The sequence below is a fragment of the Triturus cristatus genome, chromosome 3_1, assembly GCF_964204655.1.
Source record: "Triturus cristatus chromosome 3_1, aTriCri1.1, whole genome shotgun sequence".
NCBI classification, from domain to species: Eukaryota; Metazoa; Chordata; class Amphibia; order Caudata; family Salamandridae; genus Triturus; species Triturus cristatus.
In genome coordinates, this window is record NC_140583.1 from 733,288,273 (window position 1) to 733,312,818 (window position 24,546).

The 24,546-nt window shown below is 50.7% G+C and overlaps 1 protein-coding gene and 1 pseudogene across 5 annotated transcripts in view; both read left to right on the plus strand.

Annotated features, from left to right (window-relative positions):
• Positions 1-24,546, plus strand: part of TSPAN4 (tetraspanin 4) — a 2,753,320-nt gene that overhangs the window by 2,492,254 nt on the left and 236,520 nt on the right. The gene's annotated exons all lie outside the window — the stretch shown is intronic.
• LOC146860889 (PAT complex subunit Asterix pseudogene) lies at positions 20,672-21,373 on the plus strand (annotated as a pseudogene).

Consider the following 24,546-nt stretch of genomic DNA (forward strand, 5'->3'; position numbering starts at 1 on the left):
CTTATAAAGGATTCATAGTTTGCTTCTTTGATCACACCTCTTTTAGTGACACTCCGCCTTTTTCATCCCACATGAAACACTATTTTTTTTAAATGTGACAGGCAGAGGGGAAACTATTTAAACTACCTAGTAGGCAAAGCAGTTTTATTGAGTTCCTCAGTTGAGTTGAGGTAAAACTAAGGGGGATTATTTGCCCTTATTAGGACTTTTCCCCGTGCATATCACATTTAGGTTAACACCCCATCAGAGGATCTAGACACCCACAACCACACAGTGGCTGTCATCTCCACCTCAAGCGCTCGTCTGTCTACATAGGGTTGTTGCCCAACTGACTAACATATCCACCACTCAAATCACATTCATATTTCACTATACTAATTCTCCACTAATCCCTTATGGGTTTCGAAGTAGCGGGCTACTCGTTGGAAAAGCGCTTCAACACCCTATCAAGGGTAGCAAGCACTATATAAATGCAAACCTTTGTACCTCTTCTACCCCTCCACTATCCTTCTCAATACAAATAACTGACTAACATATCCACCACTCAAATTACTTTCATATTTCACTATACTAATTCAACACTAATCCTTTATGGGTTCCAGAGTAGCGTGCTACTCGCCGAAAAAGCGCTTTGATACCTCTTCAGGGGTAGTAAGCGCTATATAAATGCAATTACTATACAATACAATACATTGATAGAGCACCACTATCAATGTGAGGAGAGGCTTTATGATGAATTATGAGACGCGCGCAGAGGAGCAGAGACTGATAGCACACCGTTAGAGACAGAGACACGCGCGCAGAGACTGATAGCACACCGTTAGAGACAGAGAGAAGCGCGCAGAGGAGCAGAGACCAATAGAACAACGTTAGAGACAGAGAGACGCACACAGAGGAGCAAAGACCAATAGCACACTGTTAGAGACAGAGAGACGCACACAGAGTAGCAGAGACTAATAGCACGCTGTTAGAGACAGAGAGACGCACACAGAGGAGCAGAGACTAATAGCACGCTGTTAGAGACAGAGAGACGCACACAGAGGAGCAGAGACTAATAGCACGCTGTTAGAGACAGAGAGACGCACACAGAGGAGCAGAGACTAATAGCACGCTATTAGAGACAGAGAGACGCACACAGAGGAGCAGAGACTAATAGCACGCTGTTAGAGACAGAGAGAAGCGCGCAGAGGAGCAGAGACCAATAGCACACCGTTAGAGACAGAGAGACGCACACAGAGGAGCAGAGACCAATAGCACACCGTTAGAGACAGAGAGACGCACACAGAGGAGCAGAGACTAATAGCACGCCGTTAGAGACAGGGAGACGCACACAGAGGAGCAGAGACTAATAGCGCGCTGTTAGAGATAGAGAGACGCACACAGAGGAGCAGAGACTAATAGCGCGCTGTTAGAGACAGAGAGACGCACACAGAGGAACAGAGACTAATAGCGCTCTGTTAGAGATAGAGAGACGCACACAGAGGAGCAGAGACTAATAGCGCGCTGTTAGAGACAGAGAGACGCACACAGAGGAGCAGAGACTAATAGTGCGCTGTTAGAGACAGAGAGACGCACACAGAGGAGCAGAGACTAATAGCGCGCTGTTAGAGACAGAGAGACGCGCGCAGAGGAGCAGAGACTAATAGCACGCTGTTAGAGACAGAGAGATGCACGCAGAGGAGCAGAGACCAATAGCACGCTGTTAGAGACAGAGAGACGCACACAGAGGAGCAGAGACCAATAGCACGCCGTTAGAGACAGAGAGACGCACACAGAGGAGCAGAGACTATTAGCACGCTGTTAGAGACAGAGAGACGCACACAGAGGAGCAGAGACTAATAGCACGCTGTTAGAGACAGAGAGACGCACACAGAGGAGCAGAGACTAATAGCACGCTGTTAGAGACAGAGAGACGCACACATAGGAGCAGAGACCAATAGCACGCTGTTAGAGACAGAGAGACGCACACAGAGGAGCAGAGACTAATAGCACGCTGTTAGAGACAGAGAGACGCACACATAGGAGCAGAGACCAATAGCACGCTGTTAGAGACAGAGAGACGCACACAGAGGAGCAGAGACTAATAGCACGCTGTTAGAGACAGAGAGACGCACACAGAGGAGCAGAGACTAATAGCACGCTGTTAGAGACAGAGAGACGCACATAGAGGAGCAGAGACTAATCGCACGCTGTTAGAGACAGAGAGACGCACACAGAGGAGCAGAGACCAATAGCACGCTGTTAGAGACTCAGACAGAGAGACGCACACAGAGGAGCAGAGACTAATAGCACGCTGTTAGAGACAGAGAGACGCACACAGAGGAGCAGAGACCAATAGCACGCTGTTAGAGACAGAGAGACGCACACAGAGGAGCAGAGACTAATAGCATGCTGTTAGAGACAGAGAGACGCACACAGAGGAGCAGAGACTAATAGCACGCTGTTAGAGACAGAGAGACGCACACAGAGGAGCAGAGACTAATAGCACGCTGTTAGAGACAGAGAGACGCACACAGAGGAGCAGAGACTATTAGCACGCTGTTAGAGACAGAGAGACGCACACAGAGGAGCAGAGACCAATAGCACGCTGTTAGAGACAGAGAGACGCACACAGAGGAGCAGAGACCAATAGCATGCTGTTAGAGACAGAGAGACGCGCACAGAGGAGCAGAGACCAATAGCGCGCTGTTAGAGACAGAGAGACGTGCACAGAGGAGCAGAGACTAATAGCATGCTGTTAGAGACGGAGAGACGCACACAGAGGAGCAGAGACTAATAGCACGCTGTTAGAGACAGAGAGACGCACACAGAGGAGCAGAGACCAATAGCACGCTGTTAGAGACAGAGAGACGCACACAGAGGAGCAGAGACCAATAGCGCGCTGTTAGAGACAGAGAGACGCACACAGAAGAGCAGAGACCAATAGCACGCTGTTAGAGACAGAGAGACGCACACAGAGGAGCAGAGACTAATAGCACGCTGTTAGAGACAGAGAGACGCACACAGAGGAGCAGAGACTAATAGCACGCTGTTAGAGACAGAGAGACGCACACAGAGGAGCAGAGACTAATAGCGCGCTGTTAGAGACAGAGAGACGCACACAGAGGAGCAGAGACTAATAGCACGCTGTTAGAGATAGAGAGACGCACACAGAAGAGCAGAAACTAATAGCACGCTGTTAGAGACAGAGAGACGCACACAGAGGAGCAGAGACCAATAGCACACTGTTAGAGACAGAGAGACATACACAGAGGAGTAGAGACCAATAGCACGCTGTTAGAGACAGAGAGACGCACACAGAGGAGCAGAGACTAATAGCACGCTGTTAGAAACAGAGAGACGCGCGCAGAGGAGCAGAGACTAATAGCACGCTGTTAGAGACAGAGAGACGCACGCAGAGGAGCAGAGACCAATAGCACGCTGTTAGAGACAGAGAGACGCACACAGAGGAGCAGAGACCAATAGCACGCTGTTAGAGACGGAGAGACGCACACAGGGGAGCAGAGACCAATAGCGCGCTGTTAGAGACAGAGAGACGCACACAGAGGAGCAGAGACCAATAGCGCGCTGTTAGAGACAGAGAGACGCACACAGAGGAGCAGAGACCAATAGCGCGCTGTTAGAGACAGAGAGACGCACACAGAGGAGCAGAGACTAATAGCACGCTGTTAGAGACAGAGAGACGCACACAGAGGAGCAGAGACTAATAGCACGCTGTTAGAGACAGAGAGACGCACACAGAGGAGCAGAGACTAATAGCACGCTGTTAGAGACAGAGAGACGCACACATAGGAGCAGAGACCAATAGCACGCTGTTAGAGACAGAGAGACGCACACAGAGGAGCAGAGACCAATAGCACGCTGTTAGAGACAGAGAGACGCACACATAGGAGCAGAGACCAATAGCACGCTGTTAGAGACAGAGAGACGCACACAGAGGAGCAGAGACCAATAGCACGCTGTTAGAGACAGAGAGACGCACACAGAGGAGCAGAGACTAATAGCACGCTGTTAGAGACAGAGAGACGCACATAGAGGAGCAGAGACTAATCGCACGCTGTTAGAGACAGAGAGACGCACACAGAGGAGCAGAGACCAATAGCACGCTGTTAGAGACTCAGACAGAGAGACGCACACAGAGGAGCAGAGACTAATAGCACGCTGTTAGAGACAGAGAGACGCACACAGAGGAGCAGAGACCAATAGCAAGCTGTTAGAGACAGAGAGACGCACACAGATTAGCAGAGACTAATAGCATGCTGTTAGAGACAGAGAGACGCACACAGAGGAGCAGAGACTAATAGCACGCTGTTAGAGACAGAGAGACGCACACAGAGGAGCAGAGACTAATAGCACGCTGTTAGAGACAGAGAGACGCACACAGAGGAGCAGAGACCAATAGCGCGCTGTTAGAGACAGAGAGACGCACACAGAGGAGCAGAGACTAATAGCACGCTGTTAGAGACAGAGAGACGCACACAGAGGAGCAGAGACCAATAGCACGCTGTTAGAGACAGAGAGACGCACACAGAGGAGCAGAGACCAATAGAATGCTGTTAGAGACAGAGAGACGCGCACAGAGGAGCAGAGACCAATAGCGCGCTGTTAGAGACAGAGAGACGTGCACAGAGGAGCAGAGACTAATAGCATGCTGTTAGAGACGGAGAGACGCACACAGAGGAGCAGAGACTAATAGCACGCTGTTAGAGACAGAGAGACGCACACAGAGGAGCAGAGACCAATAGCACGCTGTTAGAGACAGAGAGACGCACACAGAGGAGCAGAGACTAATAGCGCGCTGTTAGAGACAGAGAGACGCATACAGAGGAGCAGAGACCAATAGCACGCTGTTAGAGACAGAGAGACGCACACAGAGGAGCAGAGACTAATTGCACGCTGTTAGAGACAGAGAGACGCACACAGAGGAGCAGAGACCAATAGCACGCTGTTAGAGACAGAGAGACGCACACAGAGGAGCAGAGACTAATAGCACGCTGTTAGAGACAGAGAGACACACACAGAGGAGCAGAGACCAATAGCACGCTGTTAGAGACAGAGAGACGCACACAGAGGAGCAGAGACTAATAGCACGCTGTTAGAGACAGAGAGACGCACACAGAGGAGCAGAGACTAATAGCACACTGTTAGAAATGGCCAAAGAGCAGCAAAGAGCAGTACAAAGATGCTGCGCCGGAGAAGATCTGGGAGGTGCGGCACAGCAGCCAGGGCAGCTGACTTCCGAACGCAGGGCTCATGGTTTGATCGCCAGCAGCAACTCAGCTCAGCACCATGTGACTCTGGGCACTAGCTCACTTAATCTCCCCGACAGCCCCCAGCGCCTTGAGACCCTTATGGGTGAGTAGTTCGTGCTTAAGAATTTAGATCTGCACTGGGGCTCGTTTGGAATTTGTGCCCATTTTTCAATCTGCACAATATATACAAGTTCCTCCAGGTACAACTGGGAGGAAATTGCTCATGGAACAGGTTAGTAAGGAGGAAAATGTGTGCGTTTTGCCTGCGTTTAAACCTCATCCGCAAATGATCCCCATTCTTCAAAAAATCAGAGTAGGTGGTAAAGTTGACCTGGTTCTGACCCTATGGAGCAGTAACAGATTTACGGCATGGCACTTGTGCCCCATGGTAAAACCGCTGCACTCAGATTGCGAGCATAAGCCAGCAGGTGCAGTCTACAGAGGAGAACACAAGCACAGTGAACATACAAGGAGTGGGCTTTATCAAAAACGGTAAGAGACAGAGACGAATAGCAGCAGCTCGGAAGAGGTGCCAGGAAGCAGCATCAGACACACAATAACAGACAACAGACTGAGACAGAGAGAGAGAAGGCATGCCACTTAACTGCTACAATGGCGGGAGTGATTTTGGTAGCTTCCTGTTGCCAGCTTTTCAGCCTCTGATGCCAGCGCAGTCTATCATGATGTTCCCAATAATGACCCGTCACGTTACTATGAAGAAAGGTGTGTGTGAGGGTTGAATGGAGCAGACCCACCAACATCTCGAAGAAACTGCTACAAGGAAGAAGAAGAGTGTATATTAGTTTCAAAAAGCAGCTGCTGACGTTCCAGCTATCATATTCCTGTGAAGGCTTTGTCAAGCTGTTGAATACCTGGCGCGGTGGGTATCTCTTTGGGACCTTTAGAGCGAAAGTAATCCTTTCCCTTCCACACATCTGCTGACCAGCAGTAAGGTCACCCACGGATTCATGAGCAACGGTGCAACTCCTGGATTCAAGGGTGCTGGCGTCACTCTAAGGTCCGTCCGACCTATGGATCCAGGAGCAAGGTGCTCCTCTGGAGCCTGCGCCTCTGTACATTCATGAGCGAGGAGTCGCTCTAAAGCCTGCGCCTCTGTACATTCATGAGCGAGGAGTCGCTCTAAAGCCTGCGCCTCTGTACATTCATGAGCGAGGAGCCGCTCTAAAGCCTGCGCATCTGTACATTCATGAGAGAGGAGTCGCTCTAAAGCCTGCGCCTCTGTACATTCATGAGAGAGGAGTCGCTCTAAAGCCTGCGCCTCTGTACATTCATGAGAGAGGAGCCGCTCTAAAGCCTGCGCCTCTGTACATTCATGAGCGAGGAGCCGCTCTAAAGCCTGCGCCTCTGTACATTCATGAGCGAGGAGCCGCTCTAAAGCCTGCGCCTCTGTACATTCATGAGCGAGGAGCCGCTCTAAAGCCTGCGCCTCTGTACATTCATGAGAGAGGAGCCGCTCTAAAGCCTGCGCCTCTGTACATTCATGAGCGAGGAGTCGCTCTAAAGCCTGCGCCTCTGTACATTCATGAGAGAGGAGCCGCTCTAAAGCCTGCGCCTCTGTACATTCATGAGCGAGGAGCCGCTCTAAAGCCTGCGCCTCTGTACATTCATGAGCGAGGATCCGCTCTAAAGCCTGCGCCTCTGTACATTCATGAGAGAGGAGTCGCTCTAAAGCCTGCGCCTCTGTACATTCATGAGTGAGGAGCCGCTCTAAAGCCTGCGCCTCTGTACATTCATGAGCGAGGAGCCGCTCTAAAGCCTGCACCTCTGTACATTCATGAGAGAGGAGCCGCTCTAAAGCCTGCGCCTCTGTACATTCATGAGAGAGGAGTCGCTCTAAAGCCTGCGCCTCTGTACATTCATGAGAGAGGAGTCGCTCTAAAGCCTGCGCCTCTGTACATTCATGAGTGAGGAGCCGCTCTAAAGCCTGCGCCTCTGTACATTCATGAGCGAGGAGCCGCTCTAAAGCCTGCACCTCTGTACATTCATGAGCGAGGAGTCACTCTAAAGCCTACGCCTCTGTACATTCATGAGCTAGGAGTCGCTCTAAAGCCTGCGCCTCTGTACATTCATGAGAGAGGAGTCGCTCTAAAGCCTGCGCCTCTGTACATTCATGTGCGAGGAGCCGCTCTAAAGCCTGCGCCTCTGTACATTCATGAGCGAGGAGTCGCTCTAAAGCCTGCACCTCTGTACATTCATGAGCGAGGAGCCGCTCTAAAGCCTACGCCTCTGTACATTCATGAGCTAGGAGTCGCTCTAAAGCCTGAGTCCCTGTACATTCATGAGAGAGGAGTCGCTCTAAAGCCTGAGTCCCTGTACATTCATGAGAGAGGAGTCGCTCTAAAGCCTGCGCCTCTGTACATTCATGAGAGAGGAGTCGCTCTAAAGCCTGCGCCTCTGTACATTCATGAGCGAGGAGTCGCTCTAAAGCCTGCGCCTCTGTACATTCATGAGCGAGGAGTCGCTCTAAAGCCTGAGTCCCTGTACATTCATGAGCGAGGAGTCGCTCTAAAGCCTGAGTCCCTGTACATTCATGAGCGAGGAGCCGCTCTAAAGCCTGCGCCTCTGTACATTCATGAGCGAGGAGTCACTCTAAAGCCTGCGCCTCTGTACATTCATGAGAGAGGAGTCGCTCTAAAGCCTGCGCCTCTGTACATTCATGAGAGAGGAGTCGCTCTAAAGCCTGCGCCTCTGTACATTCATGAGAGAGGAGCCGCTCTAAAGCCTACGCCTCTGTACATTCATGAGCGAGGAGCCGCTCTAAAGCCTGCGCCTCTGTACATTCATGAGCGAGGAGTCGCTCTAAAGCCTGCGCCTCTGTACATTCATGAGCTAGGAGTCACTCTAAAGCCTGCGCCTCTGTACATTCATGAGCGAGGAGTCGCTCTAAAGCCTGCGCCTCTGTACATTCATGAGCGAGGAGCCGCTGTAAAGCCTGCGCCTCTGTACATTCATGAGAGAGGAGCCGCTGTAAAGCCTGCGCCTCTGTACATTCATGAGCTAGGAGTCGCTCTAAAGCCTGCGCCTCTGTACATTCATGAGCGAGGAGTCTCTCTAAAGCCTGCGCCTCTGTACATTCATGAGCGAGGAGTCGCTCTAAAGCCTGCGCCTCTGTACATTCATGAGCGAGGAGCCGCTCTAAAGCCTGCGCCTCTGTACATTCATGAGCTAGGAGTCGCTCTAAAGCCTGCGCCTCTGTACATTCATGAGTGAGGAGTCGCTCTAAAGCCTGCGCCTCTGTACATTCATGAGCGAGGAGCCGCTCTAAAGCCTGCGCCTCTGTACATTCATGAGAGAGGAGCCGCTGTAAAGCATGCGCCTCTGTACATTCATGTGCGAGGAGCCGCTCTAAAGCCTGCGCCTCTGTACATTCATGAGCGAGGAGTCGCTCTAAAGCCTGCACCTCTGTACATTCATGAGCGAGGAGCCGCTCTAAAGCCTACGCCTCTGTACATTCATGAGCTAGGAGTCGCTCTAAAGCCTGAGTCCCTGTACATTCATGAGAGAGGAGTCGCTCTAAAGCCTGAGTCCCTGTACATTCATGAGAGAGGAGTCGCTCTAAAGCCTGCGCCTCTGTACATTCATGAGAGAGGAGTCGCTCTAAAGCCTGCGCCTCTGTACATTCATGAGCGAGGAGTCGCTCTAAAGCCTGCGCCTCTGTACATTCATGAGCGAGGAGTCGCTCTAAAGCCTGCGCCTCTGTACATTCATGAGCGAGGAGCCGCTGTAAAGCCTGCGCCTCTGTACATTCATGAGAGAGGAGCCGCTGTAAAGCCTGCGCCTCTGTACATTCATGAGCTATGAGTCACTCTAAAGCCTGTGCCTCTGTACATTCATGAGCGAGGAGTCTCTCTAAAGCCTGCGCCTCTGTACATTCATGAGCGAGGAGTCGCTCTAAAGCCTGCGCCTCTGTACATTCATGAGCAAGGAGCCGCTCTAAAGCCTGCGCCTCTGTACATTCATGAGAGAGGAGCCGCTCTAAAGCCTGCGCCTCTGTACATTCATGAGAGAGGAGTCGCTCTAAAGCCTGCGCCTCTGTACATTCATGAGAGAGGAGTCGCTCTAAAGCCTGCGCCTCTGTACATTCATGAGTGAGGAGCCGCTCTAAAGCCTGCGCCTCTGTACATTCATGAGCGAGGAGCCGCTCTAAAGCCTGCACCTCTGTACATTCATGAGCGAGGAGTCACTCTAAAGCCTACGCCTCTGTACATTCATGAGCTAGGAGTCGCTCTAAAGCCTGCGCCTCTGTACATTCATGAGAGAGGAGTCGCTCTAAAGCCTGCGCCTCTGTACATTCATGTGCGAGGAGCCGCTCTAAAGCCTGCGCCTCTGTACATTCATGAGCGAGGAGTCGCTCTAAAGCCTGCACCTCTGTACATTCATGAGCGAGGAGCCGCTCTAAAGCCTACGCCTCTGTACATTCATGAGCTAGGAGTCGCTCTAAAGCCTGAGTCCCTGTACATTCATGAGAGAGGAGTCGCTCTAAAGCCTGAGTCCCTGTACATTCATGAGAGAGGAGTCGCTCTAAAGCCTGCGCCTCTGTACATTCATGAGAGAGGAGTCGCTCTAAAGCCTGCGCCTCTGTACATTCATGAGCGAGGAGTCGCTCTAAAGCCTGCGCCTCTGTACATCCATGAGCGAGGAGTCGCTCTAAAGCCTGAGTCCCTGTACATTCATGAGCGAGGAGTCGCTCTAAAGCCTGAGTCCCTGTACATTCATGAGCGAGGAGCCGCTCTAAAGCCTGCGCCTCTGTACATTCATGAGCGAGGAGTCACTCTAAAGCCTGCGCCTCTGTACATTCATGAGAGAGGAGTCGCTCTAAAGCCTGCGCCTCTGTACATTCATGAGAGAGGAGTCGCTCTAAAGCCTGCGCCTCTGTACATTCATGAGAGAGGAGCCGCTCTAAAGCCTACGCCTCTGTACATTCATGAGCGAGGAGCCGCTCTAAAGCCTGCGCCTCTGTACATTCATGAGCGAGGAGTCGCTCTAAAGCCTGCGCCTCTGTACATTCATGAGCTAGGAGTCACTCTAAAGCCTGCGCCTCTGTACATTCATGAGCGAGGAGTCGCTCTAAAGCCTGCGCCTCTGTACATTCATGAGCGAGGAGCCGCTGTAAAGCCTGCGCCTCTGTACATTCATGAGAGAGGAGCCGCTGTAAAGCCTGCGCCTCTGTACATTCATGAGCTAGGAGTCGCTCTAAAGCCTGCGCCTCTGTACATTCATGAGCGAGGAGTCTCTCTAAAGCCTGCGCCTCTGTACATTCATGAGCGAGGAGTCGCTCTAAAGCCTGCGCCTCTGTACATTCATGAGCGAGGAGCCGCTCTAAAGCCTGCGCCTCTGTACATTCATGAGCTAGGAGTCGCTCTAAAGCCTGCGCCTCTGTACATTCATGAGTGAGGAGTCGCTCTAAAGCCTGCGCCTCTGTACATTCATGAGCGAGGAGCCGCTCTAAAGCCTGCGCCTCTGTACATTCATGAGAGAGGAGCCGCTGTAAAGCCTGCGCCTCTGTACATTCATGTGCGAGGAGCCGCTCTAAAGCCTGCGCCTCTGTACATTCATGAGCGAGGAGTCGCTCTAAAGCCTGCACCTCTGTACATTCATGAGCGAGGAGCCGCTCTAAAGCCTACGCCTCTGTACATTCATGAGCTAGGAGTCGCTCTAAAGCCTGAGTCCCTGTACATTCATGAGAGAGGAGTCGCTCTAAAGCCTGAGTCCCTGTACATTCATGAGAGAGGAGTCGCTCTAAAGCCTGCGCCTCTGTACATTCATGAGAGAGGAGTCGCTCTAAAGCCTGCGCCTCTGTACATTCATGAGCGAGGAGTCGCTCTAAAGCCTGCGCCTCTGTACATTCATGAGCGAGGAGTCGCTCTAAAGCCTGAGTCCCTGTACATTCATGAGCGAGGAGTCGCTCTAAAGCCTGAGTCCCTGTACATTCATGAGCGAGGAGCCGCTCTAAAGCCTGCGCCTCTGTACATTCATGAGCGAGGAGTCACTCTAAAGCCTGCGCCTCTGTACATTCATGAGAGAGGAGTCGCTCTAAAGCCTGCGCCTCTGTACATTCATGAGAGAGGAGTCGCTCTAAAGCCTGCGCCTCTGTACATTCATGAGAGAGGAGCCGCTCTAAAGCCTACGCCTCTGTACATTCATGAGCGAGGAGCCGCTCTAAAGCCTGCGCCTCTGTACATTCATGAGCGAGGAGTCGCTCTAAAGCCTGCGCCTCTGTACATTCATGAGCTAGGAGTCACTCTAAAGCCTGCGCCTCTGTACATTCATGAGCGAGGAGTCGCTCTAAAGCCTGCGCCTCTGTACATTCATGAGCGAGGAGCCGCTGTAAAGCCTGCGCCTCTGTACATTCATGAGAGAGGAGCCGCTGTAAAGCCTGCGCCTCTGTACATTCATGAGCTAGGAGTCGCTCTAAAGCCTGTGCCTCTGTACATTCATGAGCGAGGAGTCTCTCTAAAGCCTGCGCCTCTGTACATTCATGAGCGAGGAGTCGCTCTAAAGCCTGCGCCTCTGTACATTCATGAGCGAGGAGCCGCTCTAAAGCCTGCGCCTCTGTACATTCATGAGCTAGGAGTCGCTCTAAAGCCTGCGCCTCTGTACATTCATGAGTGAGGAGTCGCTCTAAAGCCTGCGCCTCTGTACATTCATGAGCGAGGAGCCGCTCTAAAGCCTGCGCCTCTGTACATTCATGAGAGAGGAGCCGCTGTAAAGCCTGCGCCTCTGTACATTCATGAGCGAGGAGTCGCTCTAAAGCCTGCGCCTCTGTGCATTCATGAGCGAGGAGCCGCTCTAAAGCCTGCGCCTCTGTACATTCATGAGCGAGGATCCGCTCTAAAGCCTGCGCCTCTGTACATTCATGAGCGAGGAGCCGCTCTAAAGCCTGCACCTCTGTACATTCATGAGAGAGGAGTCGCTCTAAAGCCTGCGCCTCTGTACATTCATGAGAGAGGAGTCGCTCTAAAGCCTGCGCCTCTGTACATTCATGAGTGAGGAGCCGCTCTAAAGCCTGCGCCTCTGTACATTCATGAGTGAGGAGCCGCTCTAAAGCCTGCGCCTCTGTACATTCATGAGTGAGGAGCCGCTCTAAAGCCTGCGCCTCTGTACATTCATGAGCCAGGAGTCGCTCTAAAGCCTGCGCCTCTGTACATTCATGAGCCAGGAGTCGCTCTAAAGCCTACGCCTCTGTACATTCATGAGAGAGGAGTCGCTCTAAAGCCTGCGCCTCTGTACATTCATGAGCGAGGAGCCGCTCTAAAGCCTGCGCCTCTGTACATTCATGAGCGAGGAGTCACTCTAAAGCCTACGCCTCTGTACATTCATGAGCTAGGAGTCACTCTAAAGCCTGCGCCTCTGTACATTCATGAGAGAGGAGTCGCTCTAAAGCCTGCGCCTCTGTACATTCATGAGTGAGGAGCCGCTCTAAAGCCTGCGCCTCTGTACATTCATGAGCGAGGAGCCGCTCTAAAGCCTGCACCTCTGTACATTCATGAGCGAGGAGTCACTCTAAAGCCTACGCCTCTGTACATTCATGAGCTAGGAGTCGCTCTAAAGCCTGCGCCTCTGTACATTCATGAGAGAGGAGTCGCTCTAAAGCCTGCGCCTCTGTACATTCATGTGCGAGGAGCCGCTCTAAAGCCTGCGCCTCTGTACATTCATGAGCGAGGAGTCGCTCTAAAGCCTGCACCTCTGTACATTCATGAGCGAGGAGCCGCTCTAAAGCCTACGCCTCTGTACATTCATGAGCTAGGAGTCGCTCTAAAGCCTGAGTCCCTGTACATTCATGAGAGAGGAGTCGCTCTAAAGCCTGAGTCCCTGTACATTCATGAGAGAGGAGTCGCTCTAAAGCCTGCGCCTCTGTACATTCATGAGAGAGGAGTCGCTCTAAAGCCTGCGCCTCTGTACATTCATGAGCGAGGAGTCGCTCTAAAGCCTGCGCCTCTGTACATCCATGAGCGAGGAGTCGCTCTAAAGCCTGAGTCCCTGTACATTCATGAGCGAGGAGTCGCTCTAAAGCCTGAGTCCCTGTACATTCATGAGCGAGGAGCCGCTCTAAAGCCTGCGCCTCTGTACATTCATGAGCGAGGAGTCACTCTAAAGCCTGCGCCTCTGTACATTCATGAGAGAGGAGTCGCTCTAAAGCCTGCGCCTCTGTACATTCATGAGAGAGGAGTCGCTCTAAAGCCTGCGCCTCTGTACATTCATGAGAGAGGAGCCGCTCTAAAGCCTACGCCTCTGTACATTCATGAGCGAGGAGCCGCTCTAAAGCCTGCGCCTCTGTACATTCATGAGCGAGGAGTCGCTCTAAAGCCTGCGCCTCTGTACATTCATGAGCTAGGAGTCACTCTAAAGCCTGCGCCTCTGTACATTCATGAGCGAGGAGTCGCTCTAAAGCCTGCGCCTCTGTACATTCATGAGCGAGGAGCCGCTGTAAAGCCTGCGCCTCTGTACATTCATGAGAGAGGAGCCGCTGTAAAGCCTGCGCCTCTGTACATTCATGAGCTAGGAGTCGCTCTAAAGCCTGCGCCTCTGTACATTCATGAGCGAGGAGTCTCTCTAAAGCCTGCGCCTCTGTACATTCATGAGCGAGGAGTCGCTCTAAAGCCTGCGCCTCTGTACATTCATGAGCGAGGAGCCGCTCTAAAGCCTGCGCCTCTGTACATTCATGAGCTAGGAGTCGCTCTAAAGCCTGCGCCTCTGTACATTCATGAGTGAGGAGTCGCTCTAAAGCCTGCGCCTCTGTACATTCATGAGCGAGGAGCCGCTCTAAAGCCTGCGCCTCTGTACATTCATGAGAGAGGAGCCGCTGTAAAGCCTGCGCCTCTGTACATTCATGTGCGAGGAGCCGCTCTAAAGCCTGCGCCTCTGTACATTCATGAGCGAGGAGTCGCTCTAAAGCCTGCACCTCTGTACATTCATGAGCGAGGAGCCGCTCTAAAGCCTACGCCTCTGTACATTCATGAGCTAGGAGTCGCTCTAAAGCCTGAGTCCCTGTACATTCATGAGAGAGGAGTCGCTCTAAAGCCTGAGTCCCTGTACATTCATGAGAGAGGAGTCGCTCTAAAGCCTGCGCCTCTGTACATTCATGAGAGAGGAGTCGCTCTAAAGCCTGCGCCTCTGTACATTCATGAGCGAGGAGTCGCTCTAAAGCCTGCGCCTCTGTACATTCATGAGCGAGGAGTCGCTCTAAAGCCTGAGTCCCTGTACATTCATGAGCGAGGAGTCGCTCTAAAGCCTGAGTCCCTGTACATTCATGAGCGAGGAGCCGCTCTAAAGCCTGCGCCTCTGTACATTCATGAGCGAGGAGTCACTCTAAAGCCTGCGCCTCTGTACATTCATGAGAGAGGAGTCGCTCTAAAGCCTGCGCCTCTGTACATTCATGAGAGAGGAGTCGCTCTAAAGCCTGCGCCTCTGTACATTCATGAGAGAGGAGCCGCTCTAAAGCCTACGCCTCTGTACATTCATGAGCGAGGAGCCGCTCTAAAGCCTGCGCCTCTGTACATTCATGAGCGAGGAGTCGCTCTAAAGCCTGCGCCTCTGTACATTCATGAGCTAGGAGTCACTCTAAAGCCTGCGCCTCTGTACATTCATGAGCGAGGAGTCGCTCTAAAGCCTGCGCCTCTGTACATTCATGAGCGAGGAGCCGCTGTAAAGCCTGCGCCTCTGTACATTCATGAGAGAGGAGCCGCTGTAAAGCCTGCGCCTCTGTACATTCATGAGCTAGGAGTCGCTCTAAAGCCTGTGCCTCTGTACATTCATGAGCGAGGAGTCTCTCTAAAGCCTGCGCCTCTGTACATTCATGAGCGAGGAGTCGCTCTAAAGCCTGCGCCTCTGTACATTCATGAGCGAGGAGCCGCTCTAAAGCCTGCGCCTCTGTACATTCATGAGCTAGGAGTCGCTCTAAAGCCTGCGCCTCTGTACATTCATGAGTGAGGAGTCGCTCTAAAGCCTGCGCCTCTGTACATTCATGAGCGAGGAGCCGCTCTAAAGCCTGCGCCTCTGTACATTCATGAGAGAGGAGCCGCTGTAAAGCCTGCGCCTCTGTACATTCATGAGCGAGGAGTCGCTCTAAAGCCTGCGCCTCTGTACATTCATGAGCGAGGAGCCGCTCTAAAGCCTGCGCCTCTGTACATTCATGAGCGAGGATCCGCTCTAAAGCCTGCGCCTCTGTACATTCATGAGCGAGGAGCCGCTCTAAAGCCTGCACCTCTGTACATTCATGAGAGAGGAGTCGCTCTAAAGCCTGCGCCTCTGTACATTCATGAGAGAGGAGTCGCTCTAAAGCCTGCGCCTCTGTACATTCATGAGTGAGGAGCCGCTCTAAAGCCTGCGCCTCTGTACATTCATGAGTGAGGAGCCGCTCTAAAGCCTGCGCCTCTGTACATTCATGAGTGAGGAGCCGCTCTAAAGCCTGCGCCTCTGTACATTCATGAGCCAGGAGTCGCTCTAAAGCCTGCGCCTCTGTACATTCATGAGCCAGGAGTCGCTCTAAAGCCTACGCCTCTGTACATTCATGAGAGAGGAGTCGCTCTAAAGCCTGCGCCTCTGTACATTCATGAGCGAGGAGCCGCTCTAAAGCCTGCGCCTCTGTACATTCATGAGCGAGGAGTCACTCTAAAGCCTACGCCTCTGTACATTCATGAGCTAGGAGTCACTCTAAAGCCTGCGCCTCTGTACATTCATGAGAGAGGAGCCGCTCTAAAGCCTGCGCCTCTGTACATTCATGAGCGAGGAGTCACTCTAAAGCCTACGCCTCTGTACATTCATGAGCTAGGAGTCACTCTAAAGCCTGTGCCTCTGTACATTCATGAGAGAGGAGCCGCTCTAAAGCCTGCGCCTCTGTACATTCATGAGCGAGGAGCTGCTCTAAAGCCTGCGCCTCTGTACATTCATGAGAGAGGAGCCGCTCTAAAGCTTGCGCCTCTGTACATTCATGAGCGAGGAGTCTCTCTAAAGCCTGCGCCTCTGTACATTCATGAGCGAGGAGTCGCTCTAAAGCCTGCGCCTCTGTACATTCATGAGCGAGGAGTCGCTCTAAAGCCTGCGCCTCTGTACATTCATGAGCGAGGAGTCGCTCTAAAGCCTGCGCCTCTGTACATTCATGAGTGAGGAGCCGCTCTAAAGCCTGCGCCTCTGTACATTCATGAGAGAGGAGTCGCTCTAAAGCCTGGGCCTCTGTACATTAATGAGCGAGGAGTCGCTCTAAAGCCTGCGCCTCTGTACATTCATGAGCGAGGAGTCGCTCTAAAGCCTAGGCGGCTCTAGATTCATGAGCGAGGTGTCACTCTAAAGCCTAGGCTGCTCTAGATTCATGAGCGAGGTGTCACTCTAAAGACTACGCCTCTGTACGTTCATGAGCGAGGTGTCACTCTAGAGCCTAGGCTGCTCTTGATTCATGAACAAGGTGTTGCTCTAAAGCCTATCCTTCTGTACATTCATGAGTGAGGTGTCTCTCTAAAGCCTATGCCCCTGTAGATTTATGAGCGAGGAGTCTCTCTAAAGCCAAGGCCCCCGTAGGTTCATGAGCGAGGTGTCACTCTAAAGCCTAGGCTGCTGTATATTCATGCGCAAGGTGTTACTCTAAAGCCTACGCCTCTGTACATTCAAAAGCGAGATGTCACTCTAAAGCCTAGGCTGCTCTAGATTCATGAGCAAGGTGTCACTCTAAAGCCTACGCCTCTGTACATTCAAAAGTGAGGTGTCACTCTAAAACCTTGGCTGCTCTAGATTCATGAACAAGGTGTCGCTCTAGAGCCTAGACCTCTGGAGATTCATGAGCGAGGTGTCGCCTTAAAGCCTATGCCGCTGTAGATTTATGAGCAAGGAGTCGCTATAAAGCCTATGCCCCTGTAGATTCATGAGTGATGTGTCACTCTAAAGCCAAGGACCCCGTAGGTTCATGAGCAAGGTGTCACTCTAAAGCCTACGCCTCTGTACATTCATCAACAAGGTGTTACTCTAAAGCAGAGGCCTTCAAAGTTTTTTGCTGTGAGCCCCCCTGAGCAAAATGTTTACAAGTCGGACCCCCCTTGAAAACTTTATGGCAGTATTTGGGGGAGTGGAAAGATCTGGGCTGAGTGCAGGGGGCGGGATTACCGTTTCAGGAGTACTTTTTCTGTAGCTGATAATCCACACTAAATGTGACCCTTATAAAAGAGCAAATAGATCAAGCAAACTCTAGATACTTGGGGTGTTGTGAGCCCCTCACACTCCTAAGACCCAATGCAACTGCACCTGTTGCACTAATGATAACTGCAGCCCTGAGTAGCAGACTGTGTCCTCTGCCTCTTTCACCTCTTCCCCACCATGCATGGCCATCACTTCAATTTTGTAACAGATTCTCTGTCCCATCCAGAATAAAATGTGCTCTGGCATGTTGCCCACCACTTTGCAGCAAGGATGCCCACACCGGTAATGTTAGGAAGAAAAGTGAGCCTCTGATCCTCTTTTATAAATGAAGGCAGTCATAATTGTCATGCAGTGGACCTCTCACTCCTGGGCCCCAGTGCCATTGCACCTGCTTCAGAAATGGGATGGACTGCCTTGTGAAGTGGTGGCCTTCTCTGCCCCCTGTTGAAAAAATGGGCCTCCATCTTGCCCCTTTCCCCGCTCTGCCACCTCTCGGCCTGAACGAAGGTGTCTCCCCTGATTACATTTCCCCTTCTCTTGGGCCATTGGTCAGAGGCCCAAAGCAACACTGGCACAACCCTGCTGCACTGGGCCCCAACATAATCAAGAAATGGCAGTAAAACTATACTATTGGGGTTTGACACCTCACACCCCTGGGCCCCTGTGCCACTGCATCTGCAGCACAAATGATGCCTACTACTCTGCCCACTCTCTCCAGTGGCCCATCACGTCTAGACATAAGGTCCAAAGCAGGCTGTCTGCCCCTGCGTGTAAAAAAAAAAAGAAGAGTCAATCCTGCATCTTGCCGCCTGTTGCTTTCGACCTGTTCCCTGCACAGCAAGGGTGACCAGGGCGCTAACGTTAACAAGGAAAAAAGGGTACCCATTCACCATTTTACACATAGTAACACATGCACAATTGGGGTGCACTGCCCTACTGCCACTGCGCCTGCTGCACTAATTATAGTGATGGCCATTTAAAATCCAAATGCCACATAATCCAGCATGTGCCACATATTGTATAGATTTTAACAAACAAAAATGTGTTTCTAGCCAGACGGCTCAAACGTTACTAAAAAGACATTAACACATGTTGCCACACAGTGGAAGGCCCATCACAAAGGTTGACTGTCAGCTTTCTGTTGCCTATTGATGAATTTGGGTGTAAATCTGGCACAAATGAGGCGAAACATTTTCCCACACAGTGTTAGCATGTGTAAAATTGATCAAATAATGAAGTAACACTATCACAAAAGGTAGTGCGTTAAGCCACATATGTTGACTTTTTTTGTCACCTAATTAAGTCAACTCTGCTACATAATTTCATCCTTCCCACCGCATAATTCCAGCAGCCTTGCTTGAACAGTGTATGATTACATTTTTAAATAATGACTTGCATATTTAAAGTGCTCTGTGTTACAGGCTGGGACTTCATATCATTATAAATTCACAAGTCAGGATTTTACACCGTGCCAAGAAAGGTTCAATTGTGTAAGACTGATTTCACAGATAACTGCAGTGATTGCGTTAATGAATTGAGGTTGGATAGCATGAAAAAAACAATTTTTCTCGAGGATTAGTTTAATTTGCATTTATTTTTCGTTTATGGTATGTGCGTTATTTCATATGCAGCTGGCTATATGTGAAAAATCAACAAAATACTTAAAGAACATGTTCTTTTCTTTTTAGCCACTTATCCACGTCTTTGACCCCACCACCACTGCACCAGGAATAACAGTTGCCATAGTATGCCCTTTACCTGCTGAATGTAAATGAAGACAGTCTGTAAATGTGATAAATAAAGAAAGTCGTACTTCCAGGCCATTTTTCTTTACAAGTATTTACCAACGCATCTGTGCCCCTCTAGGAACATAGCCACGGCCCCCAGGGGGGACGCTTCACAGTTTGAAGACCTCTGCTCTAAAGCCTAGTTTCCTGTAGATTCATGAATGAGGTGTCGCTCTAAAGCCTAGGCTGCTCCAGATTAATGAGCGAGGTGTAACTCTAAAGCCTAGGCTGCTCGAGATTAATGAGCGAGGTGTAACTCTAAAGCCTAGGCTGCTCCAGATTAATGAGCGAGGTGTAACTCTAAAGCCTAGGCTGCTCCAGATTAATGAGCGAGGTGTAACTCTAAAGCCTAGGGTGCTCTAGATTCATGATTGAGGTGTCGCTTAAAAGCCTCGACCTCTGGAGATTCATGAGCGAGGTGTCACTCCAAAGCCTGGTCCCCTGTAGATTCCTGAGTGAGGTGTCAGTCTAAAGCTTAGTCCCCTCTAGATTCATAAGCGAGGTTTCGCTCTAAAGACTAGACCCCTGGAGATTCATTAACGAGGTGTCACTCTAAAGCCTAGGCTGCTCTAGATTCACGAGCGGGATGTCGCTCTAAAGCCTGGATCTCTGGAGATTCATGAGCAAGGTTACACTTTAAAGCCTAGGCCCCTGTAGTTTCATGAGCGAGGTGTCACTCGAAAGCCTACGCACCTGTGGATTCATGAGCGAGGTGTCACTCTAAAGCAGGGGTACTCAGAGTACGGCCCGCGGGCCGCCAGCGGCCCGGCAAGCCTTCCTTGGCGGCCCGCGGACCTTGCAGACATCGTATCTGTGCAAGCACCGCCGGTTGCAGCAGCGCGGAGCTATGGGGGCCGGGCGATTCTTTTAAAAGCCATTCACTTGTTAATAAGGCTTTGTTGTATTTCACCTCTTCTTAGCGCCCCTGCATCTCCCCTCTGAATGAGTGGAGATGCAGGGGCGCTAAGAAGAGATGAAATACAACAAAGCCTTATTAACAAGTGAATGGTCTTTAAAAGACCTGTGAAGTACTTGGGTGCGGCGGCTGTGTGCGTTCCAGGGAAGCTGACTCAGCGCGGGGGGAGGTGACGGACAGGGGGGGCAGGGGGGGTGGCAGGTGTACAACTGAAACCTATTTTAACTTACCACTTTTGAGATCCAAGGGGTTCGAATCCGACGGGGACTACTTTGCCGTTTAGCCTTTTTATATTGATGAATAGGATACTCTTGCGTTTGGTAAAACGAAGCTTAGTAAGTTATTCTGGAACACCGACTAACCAGAACAGTGGCAGCGAACGCCATGTTAAAAAACATCTTATGATACGGTCACTCCCACGTGTATGCAGTGCTAAATGAAAATGGTAAAATGTTCTCGCACGCAGTAGTTCTGTACTTTGTGCTCCTCACCCGGAAGCGGAAGAGTTTTCGCCGGCTCAGCTAGAGCTGTGGACCAGCTGTCCTGGGCGTTCTTGGTTCTTCCTTCCATCTGTTCTGGGCGTTCTTGGCTCTTCCTTCCATCTGCTGTAGCTATGTCCGTCAATAACTCGTCCGACCCGCGGAGGGCCAACAAGATCCTACGCTACAAACCACCCACGACAGAGAACAACCCAACCCCGGAGGACCCAACACCTGACTACATGAACCTCTTAGGAATGATCTTCAGTATGTGTGGCCTAATGCTGAAGTGGTGTGCATGGATTGCAGTCTACTGCTCCTTCATCAGCTTCACCAACTCGCGCAGCTCTGAGGACACCAAGCAGATGATGAGCAGTTTCATGTTGTCTATTTCCGCGGGGGTCATGTCTTACCTACAGAACCCGCAGCCCATGTCTCCACCGTGGTGAAATGTCTGCTCATATCTAAGAAGCTCAACCTGGTGCTCCTGGGGAAGAAGGGTGCACACCGGGGCAGAAAGAGCTTGGGCAATTGATGGGTGGGTTTGGGGGGAGGTATTGGCATGAGGTAGAATTTAAAACACTAGGCTTAACACGGTTGATTAGTGTAGGCTTATGAAACGCATCTTAGCAGGAAAAGGGATGCGATTCTACTCTGAGTCGTTCTGTTTTTGCATTGGCAGCGTGACACTGTTTCAAGGAGCAGAAAGGAAAACGTACCCATCCGGACCATGTGAACAGAATGGGTCTTTGCAGTGTCATGTGTGCTCCCACTTCAATCTAGCACCTCTTTCCTGCCTCCTTGGCCCTGCCCATCCTATTTATTATTCTATTTGGGTCATTCATTAGGGTTGGAGAGTAGGTCTTCCAGTTCAAAGTTTGCAAAAAGCAAGGAAAATTCTAGCCAGAATTGGGCGGACTTCTTGTTTTTCTAAAGAACATGTTACCCTTGCTGCTGTTAAGTTTGGATTTACGACGAACACTGCCTGTGCTGTATTAGTCTGTTGAAACCGATCCAATAGGGTGAAATGCTAGCAGTACACTGAATCTCATGGAGGGTGAGTGTTGATCCATCCCTTGTTGTTGGCTTGAAACCACGAATTCCATTCTGCGTTGATATCGCCAATACAATACAACTGAATGGGCACACAGTGGCAAGAGAACTTTCCAGCTCTTAGAACACACATCCAGGACCAACCTCGTGTGGTAGGGAGACAGAGAGAGAGGGAGGGAGACAGAGAGAGGGAAGGAGACAAGAGGGAGGGAGACAGACAGACAAGAGGGAGGGAGACAGACAGACAAGAGGGAAGGAGACAAGAGGGAGACAGAGAGGGAGGGAGACAGAGGGAGAGAGAGAGAGAAATAGATAGAGAGAGAGGGAGACAGAGAGAGGGAGAGTGATAGAGGGAGAGTGATAGAGGGAGAGAGGGAGGGAGGGAGGGAGGGAGGGAGACAGAGCTAGATAGATAGATAGATAGATAGATAGATAGATAGATAGATAGATAGATAGATAGATAGATAGATAGATAGATAGATAGATAGATAGATAGATAGATAGATAGATAGATAGAGATGTGTGAATGCTGGGTCTGGTGGCTCAGTGGATGAAGGCGTCTGCTGCAGGGGCCTGTGTTCAACCTCATGGTCACAGTTTTTTTTTTGCTCTTGCCCCGCCCCCTCCCCCACTGCCCCCGCCCCCACCGGTGCGGCCCTCGGCCACAAACCACACTGTAAATTTGGCCCCGAGAGAAAGTTTCTGAGTACCCCTGCTCTAAAGTGTAGGCTGCTCTAGATTAATGAACGATGTGTCACTCTAAAGCCTATGCCTCTATACATTCATAAGCGGGGTGTCACTCTAAAACCTAAGCCCCTGTAGATTCATGAGCAAGGTGTCACTCTAAAGGCTATGCCCCTGTAGATTCATGAACGAGGTTTCACTCTAAAACCTAAGCCCATGTAGATTCATGAGCGAGGTGTCACTCTAAAGGCTACGCCCCTGTAGATTCATGAACGAGGTTTCACTCTAAAACCTAAGCCCCTGTAGTTTCATGAGCAAGGTGTCACTCTAAAGGCTATGCCCCTGTAGATTCATGAACGAGGTTTCACTCTAAAACCTAAGCCCATGTAGATTCATGAGCGAGGTGTCACTCTAAAGGCTATGCCCCTGTAGATTCATGAACGAGGTTTCACTCTAAAACCTAAGCCCATGTAGATTCATGAGCGAGGTGTCACTCTAAAGGCTACGCCCCTGTAGATTCATGAGCGAGGTGTCACTCTAAAGGCTACGCCCCTGTAGATTCATGAGCGAGGTGTCACTCTAAAGGCTACGCCCATGTAGATTCATGAGCGAGGTGTCACTCTAAAGGCTACGCCCCTGTAGATTCATGAGCGAGGTGTCACTCTAAAGGCTACACCCCTGTAGATTCATGAACGAGGTTTCACTCTAAAACCTAAGCCCCTGTAGATTCATGAGCGAGGTGTCACTCTAAAGCCTATGCCTCTGTACATTCATGAGCGGGGTGTCAGTCTAAAGCCTGGGCCCCTGTAGATTCCTGAGTGAGGTGTCAGCCTAAAGCTTAGTCCCCTGTAGATTCATAAGTGAGGTGTCGCTCTAAAGACTAGACCCCTGGAGATTTATGAGTGGGGTGCCACTCTAAAGCTTAGTCCCCTGTAGATTTATGAGTGGGGTGCCACTCTAAAGCCTAGGCTCCTGTAGATTCATGAGCGAGGAGTCACTCTAAAGTGTAGGATCCTGCAGATTCATGAGCGAGGTGTCACTCTAAATCCTAAGCTCCCCTATATATTTATAAGTGAGGTGTCACTCTAAAGCCTAGACTCCTATAGATTCATGATCGAGGAATTGCTCTACAGCCTACAACCCTGAAGATTCATGAGCGAGGTGTCACTCTAAAGCCTAGTCTCCTATAGATTCATGAGCGAGGAATCGCTCTACAGCCTACAACCCTGTAGATTCATGAGCGGGGTGTCACTCTAAAGCCTAGGATCCTGCAGATTCATGAGCAGGGAATCACTCCAGAGCCAAGTCACCCAGCAATTCATTAGTAGGGCCTTACTCGACACCCAGTCATCCATAGATTCATGAGTATGTTACCCTAGGGTTCTAGTACATCTCGCCGTGGGAAACTCCCTGACACACATATTGGGTCAGTGAATTTCCTGCAATGAACACGTTTCTTCCTTGTCCATTATTCCTTCTTTCCTCAGTAACCTCTTTTTTATTCATTTTGCTGTCCCGCTAGAACTGTTTTATTTTATTTGAGGAAGGGCTCCTTCTTCTGTGAGGTACATGGTGGAGGGTCATGAACCAGAAATGAAGACACCATTGGTTTCCATGTCATGGATCCCATTTCTTTGCTTCGCTTATAGTTATTTATTTATTTTTTCAGGCTTCACGTGTCTCTGCTCTCTTTTTTTTTTTCTGGGGACGCCCTCCCTACTTTAATTTTTTTCCATTTCCCACCAGCACCTACTGTGCTACGTCATCCTGGGATCGAGTGCTGATTAGGAAATACTTGGCAGTGGAAAAGAGGCCACCTACCTTACTCTAGTGCACAGGTCACGCATGGACTCATGAGTAGTGCATTAAACTAGCACCTGCATCGTTCACAGATTCATGAGGCAAAGGTCGCCCATGGATTCATGAGCAGTGCGTTACACTAGCACTGGGCTCACCCATGGATTCATGAGCAGTGCGTTACACTAGCACTCGGGTCACCCAGGGATTCATGAGCAGTGCGTTGCACTAGCACTCGGCTCACCCATGGATTCATGAGCAGTGCGTTACACTAGCACTCGGGTCACCCAGGGATTCATGAGCAGTGCGTTATACTTGCACTCGGCTCACCCAGGGATTCATGAGCAGTGCATTACACTAACACCTGAATCAGCCAAAAATGGATGAGCAGTGCATTACACTAGCGCCCCAGTAGCTCACGGATTCGTAAG